The following is a 19,477-nucleotide window of genomic DNA, read 5'->3' as shown; positions in this document are numbered from 1 at the left end:
CGAGAGCTCCGGCTGCCTCGCGCGGTGCCCGCCGCGCCCGCTCCTCGGTGCCCCGCGCGCTCCGCGCTGCTCGCTGCCCGCTAGTCCGCTCGCCGGCGCAGCCGCTACCGGCCCGGCGCTCAGGCTGTAGCCGCCTCTCCGCTCGCTCGCTCGCTCGCTCGTTCTGTGCCGCGCTGGCTGCGCTCCCCGCCTCCCCCGCCAGCCGCCCGCCCGCCCCCTCCGCACTCCCCACCCCCAGCCCGCCCCTTCCCGCCGCCGGCCCCTGAGCGGCCGCCCCAAACCTGCCCGGGGCTCCTTCTCCCCTTCGGCCCCGATTCCCCTTTCCCACTAGGGCTCCCCTCTGTTCACTGGCTCTCCTCACCCTAAGTCTGCAGCCACCAGGACCAGGGAGGGGGTGGGTTGCGGGGGTCCTCCTTCCTGCCCCTTGGCTCACCTTCCCCCATCCACGCACCAGGAGCGGAGAGCCCGGAACTAAGAACAGTAGACCCAGAGAGGTGAGACCGGCCCCAAGCACCTGGGTCCTCAAGAAGAGTCACCGTTTCCGTGCCAGGAGGATCCAAGGTGGGGAAACTGAGGCTGAGAGAGAAGGACGTTGACCAAGGTCACAGGGCAGGGGCAGCAGGTAAGAGCTGGGTACACGTCTGGGGTAGGCTTCCTGCCCTGCCTGTGACTGACACCCTGCCGCTGACCTTGCTCCCCACAATGGGGCCCCAGTCCTGGACCCTTCCCAAGCCCCTACCTTTCAGCTTGCAGAAGAGGAGCCAAAGTGTCTCATGGCCCCCAGGGCAGTTCGGGACAGAGACATGGCCCGGTGCCTGTGGGGTCTGGTGTGAGGGCCTGCCAGTTCACATGGCTGCAGGTCAGACCTAATGTATGTGCAGGGCTTCCCCAGGCCCCAGGGCACGTCGGCACCCCAGAGCTGGGGTGGGGGCAGGTGTTTGAGGGAGCAGCCTGCATGTGCATATGTCTGCTATCCATGAGGGTGTGTATGTGCCACTGGGCACGTGCGCAGGTGTCTGTGACTCCATATGCAGATGGACAAATGTCGGGAGTGTGTGGCCACCTGTGTGTGCCAAGGTTGTATGCTGGCAGGTCGGGGGAGGTGCGCAGGCCCTGGGGCTGGGAGTGGTGTGGGCATATGGTGCACAGATGTGCATGGGAGGGGGTGACCTTCTGACCTGGCTGTGGCCCCATCTCTGGATGCTTCCCTGAATCCCCCTACTGGGACCACCTCCCTGCCCCCTTTGGCCCAATCAGCTAAAGGTCCCAGCAGGAACGCTGATTGCACAGCCCTGCCCGGCCCTGCCCTGCCCTTCCCAAGCTGATTACACTTTTCTGCTTGTTTCTGTTTTTGTTACTGATTAATCACAGCCTTGTCTCAGGGTCTGGGGAGAAGGGGCTCAGTGAGAGATGCTAGCCCCAGCCAAGCGGGGTTGGGTCAGCCTGGGCCCAGCACTTCCTGGGCCCTGCTTTGGAGGGAGCTCCTAGAAACATCTGTAACCTGCAGAGGAGCCAGGAAGGACACCAGCTGTCTGTCTCCCCAGACTTCTCCGGGCTAGCTGGGTGCCCACTGGGACCTGGGCCTGGAGGTGAGAGAGGCCCCAGAAAAGCTCCCACCCCACTCCAAAGCTCTCCTTGCCCACCTGTCCCATCTTCTGACCTTCCACCGCTAGAGCTGAATGCCTTGAGCTTCCCCAGTGTTTTTGATGGAGCAGAGACTTGAGGAAGTAAGAACCCAGCACCAAGAGCCAGGCGGACTGGGGCTTCTGCATCCACCATCTCCTCACCATGGAACTACAGTCAGGTCCCTTAACCGGCCATGGCCTCAGTTTCCCTGCCTGTTAAGTTAAGGTGGCAGTGCCACATCCCAGGCAGCGGTGAGGATGAAGTGACATAATGTAGGAAAGGTGCCAGGCATCACCTCCCTGAAACTCTTGGGAGTTTCCTATTAGCATGAACATCCCCCCCAAGGAATAGGAATTAATAATAATTATAGCTTCGAGTATTGATTGAGAGAGCGAGCCGCAGCGGCAGCTCAGTCGTTCCACGTTTACTAAGTGTCCAGGCTGTGCCAGGCCAGGCCTGTCAGTTCTAAATCAGAACCCCTGGGCCAAGGGAGAGTGGGCTAGAGACTGCTGAGAGGCTGGCAGGAAACCTAGCTCCCAGTGACTCCCTGGGAGGCCGCTGCAGAGCATCTTGGTACTCGCCCTGTGAAGGGGAAGCTCCTGGCCTTGCTGTCCAGGTGGGTATTTTTTTTTTTTTTAGGTGGAGTCTTTCTCTGTTGCCCAGGCTGGATTGCAGTGGCATGATCTCGGCTCACTGCAACCTCCGCCTCCCAGGTTCAAGTTATTCTCATGCCTCAGCCTCCCGAGTAGCTGGGACTACAGGCACATGCCATCACACCCAGCTAATTTTTGTATTTTTCGTAGAGAACATGTTGGCCAGGCTGGTCACAAACTCCTGACCTCAAGTGATCTACCCGCCTTGGCCTACTAAAGTGCTGGGATTACAGGCGTGAGGCACCACTCCCAACCCATGATGGCTTTTTTTTTTTTCAAGTCAAGGGAATTCCAGGGGTCAAGAGGAGGGTGGGCAAAAGCTCAGAAATGTGAGAGGGCCTCTCTTAGCTCTGAAGGGCAGGTCTGGGTCTGGGTTCTCCAGATCTCCTACGCTTGACACAGGGCTGGAATGGGCTAAGGTGGCTGGGGCTGGATGAACATCTGTCAAATGAATGAATGAGAGAATTAGTGAATGAACGACTGCCCGTTCACCCCCCCCACCCCCCGCCCTTCGGCATTGCAGCCCCGTCCTCTCCTCTGTGCGTCACGGGGGAGCAGATGGCATGATCACAGGGTGTGAATTATGTCTGTCGCTCCCCCATCTGGGGAAGGTGCTGCTGCCATCACACTGCACTCTCTGGGGTGCCCACCGGGAGATGCCTGAGCCTCAGGTCCTCCCAAGAGGGGTTCTCCACAGGCCTTGCTAACTAATCATTGGGTCAGGAGGCTGGAGACACTGGGAGAGGTGACACGCTGGAACCTGTGATTCCAGGGGGGTTCCCCAAGTGGGAAGGAGACAAGGGGAGAGAGGTGGGAGCTGCCATGTTCAGAGGCCAGACTCTTCCCTCCCTGAGACTGGAGCCCACTCCTTTCAAGAGCAGCACAGTCCCTACCCTCCCTGGCCAGAGACCTCTTGTCTGAGGCCAGCATCCTCTTGCCACATTCAGCACCAGGGAGAGCTCCCAGCAGAGCTCAGGGCCCAGCTGTGTAGAGTGAAGATGTGGAGGGACCCACAAGAGCCAGCCAAGGCTATCAGTGAACCCATTGTCCAGACGAGGAAATCGAAGTGAAGAGGGTGTAAGCTTCAAGTTCAAGATCATGCTGGGGCCAATAATTGCAGCCCTACCCAAGCCAGGTCTCCTGCTGGGGGAGAAGGTACTGGAGGAGGGGAGGTAGTGTGGTAGGGAGGGGATGTCCAGGGAGGGCAGAGGCTATGGCCTCTGCTCCTACGCTGAGGAACAATATTGTTCCAAGAACCCACTGGGGACAGTGTCTGGAGGTGAATAAAATATTCATTGTCCGGGCAAACTCCCGAAGTCAACTAATGAATAATGGAATTTATAGACTCAAAGATGCACACCGGGCTGACAGGGGGTGCAGGCCAGAACTCAGAGGCCCCAACTGCTCAGATCCCTGCTCTTCTCTGGCTACCGCCCTCTGAACGCCCACATGCCCAGCTCCTGAAGGTGACAGGAGCAGAAAGGACAACAGGGAACAGAGTCCATGTGTGGGAAACAGAGTGAAGGGGACAGGCCCTTGAATTTGTTGCTATTTGGGGGAAGGAACTTGGTGATGGGAAAAGAGCACTGGACTCGGAGTCCAGTGCAGCTGGGATGAAGTCTGACCCCTGCTACCAGCTCTATGACTTGAATGTAGCCCCTGCCCTGGCCTCAGTTTTCATCCCTGTAAAATGGAGTTGATGCTGCCACCACACAGCTTGCTGCAGGGATCTGCTGAGGTGACAGTACTTGGTGCTGCTGTCCGAGGCTGGACCTTCTGAGCCTCCCTCTCAGGCTCAGGGCCCAGCTGCGGAAGGTGGAGCTATGGAGGGACCTAGGAGAGCTGGCCAAGGCTATCAATGAACCCATTGTCCAGACAAGGAAATCAAAGTGGAGAGGGCATAAGCATCAAGTTCAAGGTCATGCCAGGACAGTATACCCCGGCTGCACTGGGTCCAGCTGGAAGGGAGGGGAGACATGGTCCCCAGAGGAAAGAAGCTGCCAGCCCTCAGGGCAGGGATGATGTCAATAACTGCAAAATCCTGGCTCAGCCTGCCACACATTCAAGTGCACGGCCCTGTATCCCCCCCAAAAGGTTCTGCTCCCTTTGGTCTGGGCTGGGAGCAGAAACTTGGGGGGTGGGGCAGGTATTCTTCTACAGCTCCTCTACGTGCTTCCAGGGTGCAGCCAGGGTTAGAACCAATGTTCCAGAGGGAAACTGAGTCTGGATAGGGGTAAGAGGAGCCTGGGGATGTCCCCGTTAGGAAATCACAGAGATCCTGTCCCTGGCGTCCTCTGGGTCTCCACCTATGCCCGGGGCCTGGTGGGGCTGCTGGCTGGGAGGCTGCCCCAGGGATAAGAACCTTCACAGATGGGAGGGGGACCATGGGTACTGCAGGCCTAGCCCTTGCTCCCAGCCCACTTCCTGAGTGACAGCTGTGGCAGCTGGCGGGAGACGAGGCGCGAGGCAGCTCCTAATTGCTCTGGGCTCCCAGATCCCTGCCTCAGTCTGTTGCCTCTGATGAGACACTCAACCAACTTGCCTGGGGCGGCTGCTCCCTGAGAAGAGGCCCCAGCTCCCGTCAGCCCGGGCATTAGCCTAGGGTGATAGGTGGAGGAAAGTCACCTCTCCTTGCCAGGTCCTGGAGCAGGGCGAGGCTGGGACCCTGCAGTCCCCCAGGACCTGTCCCCCTCCTCTCTGCATCTCTCTGTGTCACATAAAGGGCTTGTGCATAAGCTTCCACTTCAACCAGGAGCTGCGCAGGTGTTGAAATAGACAGACTTTAGGAGTTTGTGGGTAAACGAATATTTTTTTCACCTCCAGACACTGTCCCCAGCAGGTTCTTGGGACAATATTGTTCCTCAGCAAGGAGCAGAGGCCATAGATTCTGCCCTCCCTGAATACCCACTTCCCACCACAGGTACCTCCCCTCCTCCTTCTCTCCCAGCAGGACCCGCGGCTCAGGTAGGGCTGTGATCAACAGTCCCAGGATGACCTTGAACTTGGTGCTTACACCCTCTCCACTTTGATTTCCTCCTCTGGACAATGGGGTCATTAAAATATACAGGTGCTGCCAGGTCAGCTTTGTGGCCTTGCCCGGCACACCCTGCCCCCCAGGGGGCACAGGCATGGCTTCATTAAGGGGTTCATCAAACCCCTGGGAATATCATTGGACCTCTGAGTTTTGGTGCCTCACCTGGGAATAAGGGCACCTGTTTCTCAGGATGATTAAGAGACGAGAGACGCTGAGCCCAGGGCCCAGGACAGCACAAATATTCCGGTGTCAGCTGGCGATGTCATGGACCAGGAGCCTTTAGCACACCTGCCTTGGGCTGAGCGTTCACGCTATGGCCGCCTCCCCATCTCCAGCTGACTGGACCCTTCCTGCTGCCCTGCCCTGCCCCTGTCCCTCTCTCTTTGTGGAAGCACTTCTAGGGCAGAGATGGAGAGCAGGGGACCGAACGTCTGGAATTCTTTCCCAAGAGGACCAAATGATTGATCTGGCTTCAGTTATCCAGTCCAACCCTGCCCCTTCCCTAGGCGTGACCTGCTGTCTTTGCCTGCCACATGTGGCCTGGGTGCAGCCTCTGTTTGCACACCTCCAGACACAGGGAGCTCACCCCTCTGAAGGAAATGGCTAGTATTCAACAAGTCCCTGGGCTCGGCCTTTGTGCTCAAATATCTTTCCTGTTTTGAGACAAAACACTGGGGGCCCTACAGGGGCACCTGCTCATCAACTGGGAGAGGGACAATACTAACCTGTGATACCGCATCAGAGTGGAACCTCTCTCCACAGTGGGGGACACCCTGTGAGGTTGGCACCCTGAGCCTGTGGCAGCGAGAGGAGCAGGGGAAGGAGAGCAGGGGGGCCAGACCTTCAGATGACCACCCCTGTCCCTTGTCCCAGGGCTCAGCTGCTGAGAGTAGCCCGACACTGAAAGTCTAGAACATGGAATAGATGAGTTTTGTCCCCAGGGAACATGAGGGAGGCCCAGACTGGAGGCATTGCCAGGGAGAGGCTGGGCTTGGGGAGCCCCTGCGCCCCCTGCCACCAGCAGATCTACAGGGAACTGGGCTCTAATTCTGTGGAGTCCCTGATGTTGGGGACTGGGCTGGAGTGGGGTACAAGGGCCCCGGTGGACGGAGGGACTTCCTCCAGGGCTAAGCTAGGCCCACACCCCTGGCTGGCCCCCCACCCAAGGGTCCGAGGATGGGCCTTGAGGCCTGCAGTGCCCCATTTGTGTCGAGTCTACGTGATGATAAAATCGACAGCAGTTTATTTGGTGATTTTAGTCCTGGACAGAGCAGCAACAGTGTTACTAATTGGATCGTTAGAGATTTGTGCTTTATGGCTGTGTAGAGGAGCTGCAGGGGTCCGGGTGAGCTAGGGGGCTATGTGGGGCCAGGGGCAGGGAACAGGGGCGGGGCCCCTTCCCGAGCTACAACTGGGTCATTGCTAAGACCTCCTGCTCTCCTGCTACTCCTGGGGCAGCTGGGTGAGGGAGGCTTGGCCAGGGGTCTACACACCACTCCTCCTAGACTCAGGGTCCCATCAGGTCAGGAGGAAGAGGGCTATGAGAGCATTTCACACAGGGACAATGATGGTCACTCCTCAGGTCCTCACAGGCCAGGGTGGAGGGGCTCCCCCAGCCTAGTCCTTCCCTGTGTCCTCACACACCTGTCCCCTGGGCTTCCTGGGGCTCACAGGGCTCTGTGCAGCCTGGCCCATGGCCACAGCCTGCACCGGTGCCCAAGCCCACACAGGCAGAACTATAGCCCTGTCCCCTGGCACTGGTGGCCCCCAGGGCACTGGGTGACCACAGTGTGTCTTCATTTTAGAATAGGACAGGCTCTTAGGTCCTGTCCTCCAATCATTTCTCAGACGAGGAAACTGAGGCCCAGGAGGGAAGGGGACATCCTGTGTGCTCCACGCTGGTCCTAGATGTGTGTGTGACAGCCCGGTACACCAGTACACGGGTGTTCATTCTACACCCACAGGAGGCAGTACCTGGGCTGACCATCTGGAGTGTGGAGAGCGGCTGAGGTGGCCTGGCCTCCACCCCAGGCTGCAGGGCGGACATTGGAGGTGCCTTGCTAGGGGGTGGGGAGGGCGGAGCGTCCCTTGGATTGAGTTCATAAAAGGCTAGACCTGTTCCTGCACTCGGCAAATACCTGCTGGATGAACGAGTGAGAGGAAGCAAAAAAAGGGGCGGAAGGGAGAGGAGGAGGACAGACAGATGGCAGAGGGCCTCTGTCACATGCTTGGCCCCTGGTCCTCTAGGACCCTCCCACTGACCCTCCAACATCTCCCTTTGGGCCCTTAAGCTACCACCAATCACTCCCCCAAACAGCACGGTCCCTTCCCAGTCCTCCAGTGGCACCCACCCTATTCCAAGGAAGAGCTGAAGTCAGCAAAGTCACCCCGGGACCCACAGTGTCTCCCTCCTCCCCTCTCTACTCTCATTTCCTCCCCCAGCTCACCTGCTCTGCTGGCCTCGCCTGGCAGGCACACTCCCACCCCAGGGCCCTTGCACTTGCTGTGTGCTCTGCCAGGAATGCTCTCCTCCCAAATACAATCACTTTTTCAGGTGCTTCCTTCCTTCCTTCTTCTTTCCCTTCTCTTCTCTTTCTTTCTTTCTTTTCTTTCTTCTTGCTTTCTTTCTCTTTCTCTCTCTCTCTTTCTTTCTTTCTTCTCTTTTTTCTTTTTTTCTCTTTTTTTAGAGACAGGGTCTCACTCTGTCACCCAGGCTGGAGTGCAGTGACACAATCATAGCTCACTGCAGTCTCCACCTCCTGGGCCTCAGCCTACCAAGTAGCTGGGACTACAGGCATGTGCCATCACACCCGGCTAATTTTAAAAAAAATTTTGTAGAGACAGAGTCTCGCTATGTTGCTCAGACTGGTCTCCAACTTCTGGCTCAAGCGATCCTCCTGCCTTGACCTCGCTAAGGGCTGGGATTACCGAATGGGAGCCACCATGCCCAGTCTTTACTCAAAATTCACCTTCTCCCTGGGTCTTCTCTGGAGACCCTAGCTTTAAAAATAAACAAGTAAAAGACAAACCTTGCCCTTCTCCTAGTGACACCGCAGACTCCTTCCTTGCCTGGGGCTGGGTTTTGCTCGCTGCTGCGTCCCTGGTTTTGGGGTACACAGAGGGTGCTCGTACTTAGTTGTGGGATGGATGAAGAGCTAGAGGCTGCCTGCGGGAGCGGCCCTGGGAGGCAGGGCCAGGTGGGGGGCAGGTTTATGGGTTTGGGGACAGGAGTGGTGGCTGAGACGCCCCTGGCTGTGAACCCTTTTCTTCCGGCTGCCCCAGCTCCCACCTGTCCCCCACTCATCCCCCCGGCAGCAGCTCAGTCAGGAGGCAGCACCCCAGCGACCTACATCAGCACATTGCATGGCGAAGTGGAGGGGTTGGGGAGATAAAAATCTCTGTCCTCCTGCCAAATGCCACAGAGCCGCACCACCTCAGACTTTTCTGGCTGTCAGTCTGACCTCCACTCCCCTTCAGCCAGATCACCCTGTGGCCTCCAGCTTCCTCCTTCAGGCTCCTGCCATCTGGGGGATGGGGGTGAGGTTGGGGCCCCAAGAAGACCCCTGTTCCCAGGCAGGTGTCTGTGCCTGACATCCCACAGAGGGGGTTGCACCCGAGCCCAGAAATACCCTGCCCAGCTGCCCGGCCCAGCCTCGGCATGGCTAAGTGATGTATGGCCCGCTCGCCCTGCCAGGAAGCAACAGCAGATGGACGGGCAGTGCCTGGGCGGGCTCAGAGCCAGGAGCCTCGAGCAGGGGGTGGGGAGAGGCCTGGCTCTGGAGACAGCCATTCCCGGAATGCCACCTCCCTGACCGAGGGCAGGACAGCAAGTGCGGGATGTTTTGGGCATGGCTCCCATGCTCTGGCCCTTGGCGTAGGGAGTGCAGGGAGCTGGAGGTGGGGGGTTCTTGCCCTGCATAGTATTTCTCCAGGCCTCAGTTTCCTCATCTGTAAAATGGCGTTGAAGCCCCATTGGGAGGCAGTAGGGGGTACGAACTGAGAGAATGCACTTGAAGCAGAGCCCTGAACCCAGCGTTGCAGGCCTGTCCCTAAATACCCGCTTCCTCCTCCTGAATCTCCCCACCACAGCCCTGGCCCCACCTTCCTTTCCCGGCCTTTGGGAGAATCCCACAGCCAGATGTGGAAAGGACCTTGGAAAGCCAGTTTAGCATCCCTCCGATTTTCCAGATGGGAAAACTGAGGCCTTGAGAGAGGAAGGACCTATCCAAGGTCAGGCGGGAGGGCTGGAGAGACCCCTCGTGGTAGCTGCTGCAGGAAGCCCCCTCCCCACCATGGAGACATGGTGGCGTGTGGCGGCTGCTTCGGCCGCCCAGCAGGTGGGGAAGGACAGGCAGGACAGCGCTGGGCACAGGGAAGGGGGCTGGGGGTGCTGGTGCAGCTGCTGCGGCCGAGTCAGGATGCGCCAGACGCTTCCGTGGGCTGTCTGCGTCCAAGGAGACCAGGACACTGGGCGGACGGACGGTGTGTCCTTGCCAGCTGGGCCCGGAGGAAGGATGAGGGAGCAGAGAGAGGGGTCATTCTGGGAACCAGGGCTGCCAGCGGGGCCAGGTGACATCTCCTGCCGTCTGCTCACCTGCCCTGCTCCCCAGAGGAACAGGGACCCCATGTGGGCTCTCAGTGTCTGTGGGCATGTGACACTGATGTGCACGAACAGGTCTGGGTGGATGTGGGCTGTTGGTGCAGATGTGTGCATCTGTGGCTGGGTGTCTGGGTGCCAGGGTGGATGTGCACACACAGGGGTCTGACACTCTGAGGACCCGGGGCCAGGGCAGATGCAGGTGGAAACATACATGTGGCAAATGTGCACACATCACAGGCATCTATTGTGCGGTGTACATGCACGTGTTACAGGTGCTCACTCCACATCCATCAGGCCCTGCGCAAGCTCAGCCTCAGTCAAAAGGAACAGGGGCTGGCCAGGCGTAGTGGCTCATGCCTGTAATCCCAGCACTTTGGGAGGCCGAGGCAGGCAGATCACCTGAGGTCGGGAGTTTGAGACCAGCCTGACCAACATGGAGAAATCCCGTCTACTAAAAATACAAAAATTAGCCGGGCGTGGTGGCACATGCCTGTAATCCCAGCTACTCAGGAGACTGAGGCAGGAGAATCGCTTGAACCTGGGAGGCGGAAGTTGCGGTGAGCCAAGATCGAGCCGTTGCACTCCAGCCTGGGCAACAAGAGCGAAACTCTGTCTCAAAGCAAAAAAAAAAGAACAGGGGCAGCCTCCCATTGCCAGATGGGGAAACTGAGGGCAGCAGCCTGCCCAAGGCAGCCAGGTTCCTGCCCGGTCAATTCAGGAGAATGATGCCTGCCCTGGCCTCCTGACAAGGTGGGGCTCAGACAAAAACATGTCCCGCCCTGGTAGGGGGCAGGGTTGACCCTGAAGACAGGCTCTGCAGCTGGTTATGGGCTGGGAAAATATCCTGAGGCGTGGGTCATGCTTTGTTCTTGTTCTGAGCAGGGGCAGGACATGGGCTGTGGAATGGCAGGGATGGCAGGGCCTCTGCTCAGACCCAGTGGCCAGGAGCTTTGCAGAGGGGTGTCCTACCTGGAGGGTCTCCTCTCCAAGCCTCAGTTTCCCCACCTGTAGAATGGAGCCCCTACTTCTCCCGGGCTCCTGCTGGGAAGTGCTGATGGGATCCCAGACACCACAGCCATGCCGTGAAGCAGAAGTCTGGGGACCAAGGTCATCTCAGGGGCAAGGCGATGGTCCTGACCACAACAGGCCATACCCCGCACAGGCTCCCCTGCCCACCTGCCAGTCTGGGAGGGGAGATGAGCTAGAGGGGATCCAAGGCGGGGAGGCAGGCCTTCCGGTTCAGTTAGTGAAGGGATTTGTCATTTTAATGATGTGATATTTCTTGCCTGGCTCCTGTCCATGGCGGCGTGAAGGGGACAGCTGCCTCCCTGAATGAGGAGTTGCTGGTGCTGGTGGGGGTGTCCTCAGGCTGCTGAGCCTCTACAGGCAGAGGGGGAGGGCGCCTGGACATGGAGGTCCAACGGGCCAAGAGCTCTCACCGAGCATTGCCTCCTGCCCAGCTCTGTTTCTCTGCCCCGCATGACCTTTTGGGTGAATCCTTCCCCAACTTCGAGCCTCAGTTTCTCATCTTTAAAATGGGGCAAATGCAACCACCCCTGGCTTCTGGTACTGACCGCTGTTGGTTCCAGGATTTCACATCCCTGCTCTTCGCTGGGTCTTCCAGTATCCCCTGCACCAGGGCTGATCTGCTTCTGCATTTTTCTTTTCATTTCTTTCTTTCTTTCTTTTTTTTCTACTTTTGAGACAGTCTTGCTCTGTCGCCCAGGCTGGAGTGCAATAGCACAGTCTTGGCTCACTGCAACCTCTGCCTCCCGGGTTCAAGCGAGTCTCCTGTCTCAGCCTCCCAAGTAGCTGGGATCACAGGCGCGTGCTACCACATCCGGCTAATTTTTGTTTTGTTGAAATGGAGTCTCGCTCTTTTGCCCAGGCTGGAGTGCAATGGCGCAATCTCAGCTCACTGCAACCTCCGCCTCCCGGGTTCAAGCGATTCTCCTACCTCAGCCTCCTGAGTAGCTGGGACTACAGGCACATGCCACCATGCCCAACTAACTTTTGTATTTTTAGTAGATGGGGTTTCACTGTGTTGGTCAGGCTGGTCTCGAGCTCCTGCCCACCCTGGCTTCCCAAAGTGTTGGGATTACAGGTGTGAGCCACCATGCCTGGCCGTTTTTGTATTTTTCATAGAAATGAAGGTTTCACCATGTTCGAGCCAGGATGGTCTCGAACTCCTGACTTCAAGTCATCTGCTCGCCTTGGCCTCCCAAATTGTTGGGATTACAGGCATGAGCCACTGTGCCCTGCCTTCTTTTCTTTTTTTGACACAGGGTCTTGCTCTGTCACCCAGCCTGGAGTGTAGTGGGGTGATCATGGCTCACTGCAGACTCAAACTCCTGGGCTCAAGCGATCCTCCTGTCTCAGCCTCCCAAAGTGCTGGGATTACAGGTGCACAGCACCATGCCTTGCCTGCTCCTGAATTTCAGCAGACCTTCAGCATGCCTCCTTCCCTGGCAGCAGCAGGGTCTTTTGGAAGTGCCAACCTGGCCCAGCACCCTCCTGCCCTGGGGTGAGCCCAAACTGGCCTTGCTTCACCTCTCAGCCTGCCCTGGCCCTTGCCCCCGTCCCAACCCCACCATCCTGAACTTGTCACTATTGTGTAGACATGCCTTGCCCTTTCTCACATGGAGGCCTTTTTAGAAGCTGCTCTCTTTGTCCTGTGAAGACTCCTTGCCCTGGTCCCTCGAGTCAGCTCAGAGGCTTCCTCTGGCTTGCACAGTCACCCTCTGTTTGCCCTGTGACCATATTTGTCACATGGAGGGTGATGGCTGGTTTCCTAGTCTGTTTTGCTCACTGCTTCATTCTAGCACATAGTAGGCCCTGGTGAATACGTGTTTGTTGAATGACTGAATGAGCAGCCGCAGACCTACCCTGCTGACCCTGGTGTGCAGTATCCAGAGTGCAGGAGGCAGCCGCGGCGAGGGTGGCCCAGTGAGTGGCCCATCCATCAGCCTGGCACTGCGCCTGACCAGATGGAGCCGAGCTCCTGGGGAGGGGGAGAGGAGGAAAAGATCCATCACCCAACGGTCGGTCGGCGGGTGTGTGTGCGTGTCGCACCTGCCCCCCGCGGGATCCTCATCCATCATGCTGTCCCTGGGATGCTGGCTGGGGGCCAGCCGGCTTCTCGGGGTGGAACCTTTAGAAAACTGCTGCTCGCTGGTGCACAAGGGAAACTGAGGCCTGGAGAAGGGCTGCAGAGGTTAAAAGTGGGGGCTCAGAGTGATAGCTCTTGTGGGACTCATTTGTGTGACCCAGGTGAGTCTCGGGAGACCACATCCTCATCTGTAAGGACTGGGGATACAGCAGTGCCCCCCGCCAAGGGAGAGGAGGATGTGCAGAGGTGGGCATTGTGCCTGGCATGCAGACAGGGCTCAGGACAGGCTGGCCTGGCTTGGGGGTGTGACCCTGCCTGGCCCCTGCCTCTTGGGCTGGCAGGAGGAGGAGGCGGAGGCTTCAAGCGGTGGATTCAGGCGGGACTGCCTGATTGTCTGGGCCGTCATGGGGAAGGAGACTTTGACGGATGCTCCTCCTGGCCAGAGAGGCGTGGGGAGTGGGTGGCTGAGTGATGATCGGGCCCGTGGTGATTACAGCTCAGCTGGCCCAACCAGCTGGCCAGGGGGACATCAGGCCCCGGACCCTCTCCCAGCCCCCACGCCCATTTGCTGGGAAGTCACTGCCTCCCTCTTCCTCCTTCTCTGCATTTTAATTATAAAAACAAGCCCTTTCCAAGCCATCATTTCACCTGAATTGCACAGCAGCCTGGGAGTGGGATGAGTTTCTCAGGCACTGAGATGCTCGAGATGGGTAAACAGACACTCATTTATTCACTGAGTAGATACGTCCTGAGCACCTACTACATGCCAGGTGCTGTGCTGGGCATGGTGCTGGGGATGGGGGCCAGACAAGTAGGCTTGGGCCACCAGCTCGCCCCGGGCACTCGAGGTTACATGTGGCTCAGTCTGAGTTTTGCATCTGCATAGGCCTGCCAGATAAATGCAAATGTTATGGGACATCATCCCTTCTGGTGGCTCGAGCTCCCTGGCATTCTGGGTCCTCACTCTGCCAGGCGCTGTGCAAGCACTGTAAGTACATCATCTTACTTACTCATCCAAGGCAGACATCGGTGACCCCGTTTTCTAGCTGAGCAAACTGGAGCACAAAGAGGTGAAGTGTCTTGCTTGGGGCCCCCAGCTGGAGGAGGCAGAGCAGCATCTGCTCCCCAGACTTGGGTTCTTTCCTCCTCACCAGGGAGCACCGAGCCCAGTCCCACATCCCAGGTTCCTCCCCTGCCATGAGGAGGGGAAGGCCAAGACCGGGACCACCCCCGCTTAGCCCATACCGAGCACCCCTGCGCCTCCCACTGCTGAGCCCCCTCAGAGGGTCGTGGGCTGCACCCAGGCAATGTGAGGGGAGGGTCTCCTGTCCCACCCACTCTGAGCGGGGTGGGGCTGGGGGGATTCTTCTCTGAGGTTGAGTTGCTGAATGAGCCAGGCACATGAGGAGGACAAGGTTCAAGTCCCAGCTCCGAGAAGTCAGTTGGCCTCCCTGAGCCTCAGTTTCCTCCTCTGTCTTACATGGGGATAATGGTAACTGTATGGGGCTCTCATGGGGGTCTCTGGTGATGACTCCAGGTAAGGCCTAAGTGGGAGCTGCTGGCATTCACTGGGCCCTAGTGTGCCTAATGGTCGTGGCCTCCTCTGGGTACTGCTGTGAGGATTAGAGAGAGACCAAGTGTGCCGAGGCCCACTCAGGTCACTGCTGGCGTTCTTTTCATTCTCCCTAGGGCCTGGCCAGAGCAGGCATTCAGAAGACATTGTGGCCCCAACCCCACGCACACAGGATCAGTGCTGGGGTTGGGACAGGGCCCATCAGCCAAGCAGGTGGGTCCAGGAGGAGCTGGGAGGCTTGGAGAGGGGGCTGCGCTTAGCCTGTGCTGCCCTACCCAGTGGAGCTGAGCCAGCTCTAATGAAGTGGGCTAGCCGCAGGCCACATTGATTTCACGTCTCCGTGGCCACTTCCCAGCTGGTAAATGTCACTGGAGAGTGCAGCCGTGGCACCTGGCATGGGTCCAGTAGTGAGTGGGGGCTGGCAGGCTGCCAGAGGGGCTGGGGATGCCCATGAAATGCTGATACCAGTCCAGGGTCTCCAGAGCCTCCAGACTCTCCCACCAATCCCTGAGGAGGGGCTGTGTCCGGCCAGCTAAAGCTGTCACCCCCCTGGGGACATCTGCAACCACCAGCCCCTCTCCTGCTGTCAGCATACAATGGACTGATGCCCGTTGCTGGGAGGGTTGCCCGTTTCTTTACTTGGGGGGCCGTTTAGGGTGGTCTAGAGATGGGCCCAGGGCCCAGGAGTCAAGGCACAGCCGTGTGAGGACCCCTCCTGGCCCACTGCCCTCCCAACCCTGAGCTGTCTCCTCTGATAACTGGCTCAGGACAAGCTAAGAGTAAACAGCCATAACCACGCAGCGGCAGGCCTTGTTTAATAAACTCTCACTGCAGCCAGCACTGGCTCAGAACCGGTCCCTGTGATCTCATTCAACCCCACAGCGACCCTGCGGTGGATTCTGAATGCACTCCGTTGTTCAGGAGGGGAATGTGAGGCTGAGAGGCCAAGTTCTTAACTCTGAGCAGCACTGGGGGGCCCGGACACCCCCATCCCCAGTTCACCCACGGTCCTCATGGGACCCCTTCTCTGCCCCAGCTCCCCACCCCCATCTGCCCTGCACCTTTCTCCCCTTCGCCATCTCATGGGATGGTCAGGAGGTGGGGGTTGAGGGGAGGGTGGTGGGGTGGTCAGGAGGTGGTGGGGGAGGGGAGGGGAGGGTGGCGGGGTGGTCAGGAGGTGGCAGGAGGGGAGGGTGGCGGGGTGGTCAGGAGTTCGGGGGTGAGGGGTCCTGGGGAGGCATTCACTCTTCATGTTCCCTCCCCTGCCTTAAACTTCTCTCTTTCTAGAACCTTGATCTTGATCTCCAGGTCTGAGACCTGAAAACCAAGGTTTGCCCAACCCACCCCCATCCTAGACTCAGCATTTCCCAGGCACTCTCGAGCATCCTAAATTGCATCCATGTGCTCCAGCCTGGACAGGACCGAAGGTGGCTAATACCAGTCCTGTCACCAGAGGGTCAGAAGCAGCACGCTTGGGGCAGACACGCAGCAGCCACCAAGTCAGGCTCCCCTGTAACGCTGGGGGAGAGACCTCGCGGGGCCCCTGAGCCCAGTGGAGGTAATCCTTGAGTATCCACAGCTCTTGGCCCCCTGGTGTCCCCCTCCCCATACCTTCCCTGCCCTGAGGAGCTCCTGAGGGTGGGGTGTTTCCCTAAGCCCTGCCTTGCAGGGTTCTCCACCCTACACACAGCATGCACTGAACACAGCAGGGAGGGGACTCTGGACTGGGGCTGGGAGCTGCCCCCACCACTTTCTGAGGGGAAGAATCTGCCCCAGCTGGGAGCTGCTCTCCCATCTTGGCATTTCCAGGGGCCCTTCCTACGTGATGTGGGGAGCCCTGGCATCCCCAGCTGCTCTCCCCCTTCCATGGGAAAAGAGGAGGGAGGAGAGGAAAGCCGTATTAATAAAATAGGATACTGCACTAACCCCACAGCATGTGCGGCTCAGAATAGCAATGTGCCTTCTCAAGGCAAACAGAACTCCCCAGGTGTTAATGCAAATTCACTCCAGTTAAGATGAAAGAGGATTGTTTCCCCCTTTGCTGGTTAATATGAAGGACTTAATAGATTCAGCCTCAGGAACTCAGGAACTCGGGCTGGGTGCGGAAGGCTGGCGAGTGAGGAGGGGGAAGGATGCAGGTGTGGGCAAAGAAGGGAGGTCCCATGGGTTTCGGGGCAGAGCAACTGTCACAGCAGGCCCGGCCGACGCTGCGGCTCCTGCTACCCCCCTCTGCCACCCAGGCTGAGAGGCGCTGGGCCTGGTTGCTCAAGAGGAAAACCCAGAGTGGCCGTGCCAATCCCCGCCCTGGCGCCTGCTGCCTTTCACTTGAGCTCGGGGGCTGGCAGCACGGTGGCCCCTCCCGAATTTGTGCCAGAGGATAGTGGGCCCAAGAGAAAGGAGGGACGTGGTGGGAGCTCTAACACAGGCCCCAGGCTGGGGTCCCTGCAGGGCACCTGGTTCCACTCCGGCTCCCGGCCATGGCCGTAGCCATAGCCACTCCTGCGGGATCCTGGGCCAGTCACTCCCATTTTGGCTCCTTAGAAGGTGAAGCTGGCTTGACATGGCCTTGGGGGACCTTGGGGGACCAGTCTGTGGAGTTGGAACCTAAGGGGGCCTCGAGTTCTGCTGGTCCAAACCTGACCTTCTATAGCCAAGGCATGGAAGCCCAGAGAGTGGAAGGGACTTACTCAAGGCCACACAGCAACAGGCGGAGAGCTGCAGGGGATCAGAGCCCACAGCCAGCTGGCCTGAAGCGCAGGCTGGACCATTGAGCTGCCTTCTGCTGGGACAGACAGGGCCCCATCCTCCCAGAGTGGAGCTCCTCTCCAGCCCCGGGCTCCAGGCTAATCTGCTCATCCCAGAGCACTTGACTTTCTCAGATATATTCCCTGGGAATTATCCTCTGCTGAAAATCCCCAGGGCCCAAGGAGGGCCCCTGCTGGGGAGGATGGAGACACCATGCACAGCTTGCCACAGCAGGGGTGTGCCAGGGTTCCTGGGGAGGCACTGCCTGGCTCAGCTGGGGATAAAGGGAGACTTCAGAGATCCGGGGAGGGCCGGCCTGAGGCTGGGCTGTCCCTGTCGGTCCACTCCACTCCAAATTTAACTCCTCTCTCTCTCTCAGGGTAAATGGCACAGCAGGTGCCTGCCTGGGACACCTCAGCAGCCTTCTTTGCTTTGTTTACCAACTTAATTCCTTCAGATCAAAGGCTGCCCCTTCCTCCCTGAGCAGGCAGATGGGGAATGACTTTATTTATATCGGAAATGGGCAAGGCTCCATGGGACTTCTTCCTTACGCCTGATAAGAGAAAATTAGGTCACTCCCGTGCCTCCCTGGCATCTGCAGTTGGGTTTTTACAGCCCAGGTACTCACAGGCTCAGGGAAGAGCTCATGTGCACAGTGTGGCCCACCTGGTTCTCTCCCACCCTGAGCCTCCAGTCAATTATTGACCTGAGCAGCCAGTATTAATGGGACAAAATGAGAACATCCTTCGCAGGCAGCTCCAGCCCGGAGTTATCTATCATTTCCCGGGCTTTGCAGCTGGCACTGGGCAAACATGGGCTCGGACAAACAGACCAGCTGCAGGCTCATTAAGCTCAGGGTGCAGGTGGAGGGGATGGAGGCCACAGGGGAGCCGTGAGTGGGCCTGATCCCTCTGAGCTGTGACATCCCCTGAGTCACTATGGCTCTTTCCTCTGCTTCCTCTTGCCCTCTGCCCCCAAAAGAAGTATCAGAAAAAAAGCCACCGTGTACCGAGTGGTGACGCACATCTAGGCAAGGTGCTTAGAGCTTTCTGGGCATTCGTAATCCCCACAAAACCCTGTAAAATTCCCATTTTACAGATGAAGAAACTGCAGTGCCCAATAGACTGGGCAATTTACGTAGGCTCACATGGCTGGTCAGTGGCCGAGCAGGAACGCAGGTTTGTCTGTGTTCTGAGGCAGGGAGGGCTCTTAGCCTCTCAGCTGTGCCGTTTCCCCAGCTCCCCGTGCAGCTAATGGTAGAGACTTCACCTTTCTTCAGGCCATCTGCGTCTATTACTTGTAAGTTACGGTAACACTGCGACAGGTCCACACCCCTTTTCTTAGAAACCTGAGTGCATTTTGTTCCTGTTTTTCACGTTATCCTGACAACATCCCCCGGGTACCCAGAGGCCTCACTGTCAACTGTCTTCACAGGGGGTGGAAGGTCTGGCCCTTGTGGGGAAGGAAGAGCCACGTGCCCTCCACCTCTCTGCCCTGGGCGAGTGTGGCTTAGGGGAGGGGCGAGATGCCTCTGGCTGCTCCCACTGCAGAGCCCTTCAAGAGAAGTCTTGATTTCAGCTCAGAGGCAAAATGCCAGGTGCTATTCTGGGGCCACCAACTTGGTGAGAAATGGGCATCAAGTGGAAACCAGGAGAGGACACGGCGGGGGTTCCTCTCCGAGTCAGCTCGAGTCCTTGCTGGGCAGATTAACGGCCCTGTAATTTTCCCCAGGTGCTCCCATCACGGCGCAGAGGTCCAGAGCCATCTCTCTGGAAGCGAGCTGCGGTCTCCCTACCGGAGCTGGGGCTGCGGCTAGGATCCTGCCATAATGCAGTAATGACAGGCTGCCAGGGAGCCCCACATGGCCTGGCAGGGGATGGGGAGAGGAGCCCTTGGCCTCCCTCTCTCTGCTGGAGATGACGCTGCCTGGGCTGTCTGAAAGGGAGACGGAGAACATGCGGGTGCCCGACTTTCTCTTCCCCAGACGGCTAAGAAATTGGATTAGATACAGTCACAGCAGTCTTCTCGCCAATACCTTTCCCCCCAGAGTTTCGCTGCCAACTCTTCATTATATGTGGGTGGCTCCTTATCCTCTCTGCCACATGAAGGCTTCTGGGGTAGGCAGCCCTGGGGAACA

The 19,477-nt window shown here is 58.3% G+C and overlaps 1 long non-coding RNA gene across 1 annotated transcript; it reads left to right on the top strand.

The window, feature by feature from the left end:
- The first annotated feature begins 266 nt into the window (after positions 1–266).
- LOC134758226 (uncharacterized) lies at positions 267–15,004 on the top strand. Its single transcript, XR_010133183.1, has 3 exons — positions 267–622; positions 13,909–14,010; positions 14,712–15,004. It is a non-coding gene; the product is annotated as an uncharacterized lncRNA (long non-coding RNA).
- Positions 15,005–19,477: the final 4,473 nt, after the last annotated feature.

Source organism: Gorilla gorilla, chromosome 23 (genome assembly GCF_029281585.2).
Source record: "Gorilla gorilla gorilla isolate KB3781 chromosome 23, NHGRI_mGorGor1-v2.1_pri, whole genome shotgun sequence".
NCBI classification, from domain to species: domain Eukaryota; kingdom Metazoa; phylum Chordata; class Mammalia; order Primates; family Hominidae; genus Gorilla; species Gorilla gorilla.
This window is presented reverse-complemented; position numbering and strand designations above follow the sequence as displayed.